At 36.0% G+C, this 3,474-nt stretch overlaps 1 pseudogene across 1 annotated transcript in view; it reads left to right on the top strand.

Annotated features, from left to right (window-relative positions):
• Positions 1 to 354: 354 nt before the first annotated feature.
• LOC101570010 overlaps positions 355 to 3,474 on the top strand; it is an 8,285-nt pseudogene continuing 5,165 nt past the window's right edge. Inside the window, exons 1-2 of the transcript XR_192937.2 lie at positions 355 to 382; positions 3,207 to 3,467. The product of XR_192937.2 is annotated as a disks large-associated protein 4-like (transcript). The remainder of the gene's footprint in view (positions 383 to 3,206; positions 3,468 to 3,474) is intronic.

Genomic DNA, 3,474 nt, shown 5'->3' with positions numbered 1-3,474 from the left:
GAGATTTTTATAATATCTAGTTGTATAGTAATATTTCTCACTCCTCTTAGTGGGACTGGAAAGCAATTATTATTATTATTAATTATTTTGTCTAAAGATGTTTTAAAACAGTGTTTCATGAAAATTACCTAGCTTCTCACATATCATTTATTCATTAATTATTGCTGCAAGTTGGAACCTCGTCTCCAAAACATGTGGTCTTACCTCCTATATTTGTGCTTTCTTGGCCAAAGCCTAGCATTGCTTTATTCCTGGAAAATATCTTCTTCACTCATGCTAGTCCTGAAGAGCAGGTGCCCTGACTTTCCTGGTCCTCACACTGGCATCAGTACTTAAAATATAGCCAGACGCATAATGAGGACTTCATCTCTTATTGGAAAAGGTTGAAGAGATAAGGGAAGATCAAAAGGCAAGAAATAAGGAATATTTTAAAGCCATGTATGACATGTTAAGCTGTTATTTGATCAGAAGATCTCAAGCAATTTCTACACAAAGGACAGAAAGAGGAAGAGTAATGATGATGTATGAATACTTTGGGCAGAAATCCTTGAATATAGTACTAATTAGAAAATGAAATGGAACAACTGGGATGAGGAAAAGAACAAAAGAAAGAAAAAAAGAACAAAAGAGAGAAGAAAGAAAGAAAGAAAGAAAGAAAGAAAGAAAGAAAGAAAGAAAGAAAGAAAGAAAGAAGAGAAAAAAGGGAAAGAAAGGAAGGGAGAAGGGGAAAAACATATATACATATACAGGGTAGCTTGGATAATTGCATTGCTGATTTCTGATGATCTGCTGAAAGCATCAGTTAATGCTTAATATATTTTTCTTCTCTTTTTTATTTTCTTATAATGTTTTGAACAACTTTTAATGCTTATGTCAGGTAATCTAAACAAATATGAAGACAACAGTATGCAATATAACACCTACTGTTGAATTCCCATTATTTTGTTTAGTGAAATTCTATATTGTTTCTAATGATTTTGGTTTTACTGTTTTTCTTTTTTTCTTTTTTTTTTTTTGCAGAACCAAGGATTGAACTCAGGCCCTTGTGCTTGCCAGGCAACTATTTTTTATCCTCTTAAAAATACTATGAAGTATTTGCTTAAAATATATTACCTGGGGTAGCCAAGTAACTCAGTAGTCTAAAGCGCTTGATTAGGCAGAGCACAGGGGCCAGGGTTCTTTCCCCTGCTTGCCTTGCCAGCCCTGACCCCCAGGGTGTGTTGAGAAAGATTAGGACTGGGCATGATGGCCCACACCTATAATCCCAGTGCTTGGGAGGCTGAAGACAGGAGAATCACTATGAGTCTGGTCTATGTAGTGCAACCCTGTAGACTCTGTACTAAATTTTATATATATCTCCTTAATTGTGTAGTTATCTTAGAATACTTTGTTTATAATCTGAAATTTTATCTTTATATTTGTATGTGCATAAAATATAAAACACCAAAGTATTTCGACTAACTTATTTAAAAAAAAAAAAACAAAACAAAACAGACCTAGTGAACAAACCTGTAATCCCAATACTCTGAGAGGCTCAGGCAAGATGATCACAAGTTTACAGCCAGCCTAAGCAATTTGAAAACCCTGGCCCAAAATTTGAAATTTAAGATAAAACATAGAAAACACTAGAGATATTGCTCAGTGTGTGAGAAAGGCTTGAGTTCACAATCCCATTGTGCACGTGCATGTGCATACATACATAAAAATACTTAATAAATTTAATTTTTGTAACATAGCAGTAGATACATCACTTTATCATACTTTTCAACAATTGACATTTCACTCAACAAATCATTTTATCTTGTTCTATTTTAAAACTTTTTCTTTTCTTTTTTCATTCACTTAATTACTTCTAGTATTAATGTAAAAGATGCTAAAGAAAGTACTACAAACATGACATGACATTTAACATTATGTATTATATTTATTACTGAATTAATTATCACCTTTCTCCTGCATTATGGATTCCAAGAACCTGTAAGGGAACAAAAATTTCAGAGTTACAGCTGCCCAAGTTGAAGATCAGTGAACTTGACTAAAAGGGTACAGGAGCTAGAGGACAAAGGGACAAAAAATGGGCTTTTGTGTGTGACAGTCTTTTCTCATGCCATTAAAACTTAGTTTTTTATATTTGTTCATCCATCAAAAACAGCAATGTTAGCTTAGCAGCTTCCATCTGGAAATGTGATTTCCAGCTGCCTTTTCTTGACAAACTTTCATCACAGCAAACATCCAGATGCCCCAAAGGTTTAGATGTAGTGGGACATGATCTATATCAATTTTTCATGATGCATTCCATATTGAATATGTAATATTTGCCTCTCAAAAACCATTGGGATGTTCTCTGCTTTATCTAGCTCCCTTGGGCTTTACAGTTTTGAGACAATTATGGCAGAAATTGCTCACTGTGTTTTCATTATCATGAATTTACATTGTTTTAAAGATTGCCAAATTAAAGTGCAACCAATAAGCATCAAGTTAAAATCTAGTTTAATATTTTAAGTCCCCCAAATTGTAACTATTAAACTGCAATTCTGCTTTTCAGTTTTAAGCCACATACAATATCAACATGAGATTACTCTATACATTTAAACAAAATGAAGAGTTGGGAAAATAGTACGGCGGTCTAAGATCCTGCCTGACGAGTGTGAGGACCTGGGTTTGATCTCCAGTACTACATCCTATGCTGCTCCAGAGCCTCAGGCACACTGTGCAGGCCACGGAAACCTGCACACACCTGTAATGTCAGCACTAGGAAGAGTGAGACAGAAGGATCACTATGAGTCTAAGCTGCATAATGAGACCCTGTACCAAATAAATAAATAAATGATTTTCTAAATTAAAAAAGGAACACACCTCATCTTGATTAATTGAGGAAAAACAGAAGTTAGTAGTCTATATTTCTATTCAAATTGATATTTTATTTTTCAACAGATTTTCCTAGCTGGATGCTGGGTGTCCAACAGTAAATAGAAAAATAAATTCTGCCCATACTGAGTCATATTAATATGACAGCATACATTGTGTAAGCATTTATAAAAACACATATTTTATATGTTACATGTGAGTGTACACATGTGTGCCTGCTGCCCATGTTTTATGTGTTATGTGTATGTGTGCTCAGTGTACATGAAAGAATTCTGCACTTACAAGTTCACACATTCTTTTTGATTCACACATTCCTTTGTAGGGACATTTCATTTAAGAAAGCCACCACATAAACCGGAGCCTCTGGCCGGGCCGCGTGAGGGAGGAGGGTTCGTCATGTCTAGTAGCATATAAGAAGACCCCACCACCGGTCCCTCCGCGTACCACATCAAAGCCGTTCATCTCAGTCACAGTCCAGAGCAGTACTGAGTCTGCTCAGGACACCTACCTGGACAGCCAGGATCACAAGAGCGAGGTGACAAGCCAGTCAGGCCTGAGCAACTCGTCGGACAGCCTGGACAGCAGTACCCGACCACCTAGTGTGAC

The sequence above is a fragment of the Octodon degus genome, unplaced genomic scaffold (assembly GCF_000260255.1).
Source record: "Octodon degus isolate 3935 unplaced genomic scaffold, OctDeg1.0 scaffold00370, whole genome shotgun sequence".
Taxonomy (NCBI): Eukaryota; Metazoa; Chordata; class Mammalia; order Rodentia; family Octodontidae; genus Octodon; species Octodon degus.
Note: the sequence above shows the minus strand (reverse complement) of the source record. Positions and strands in the feature narration are given on the sequence as shown.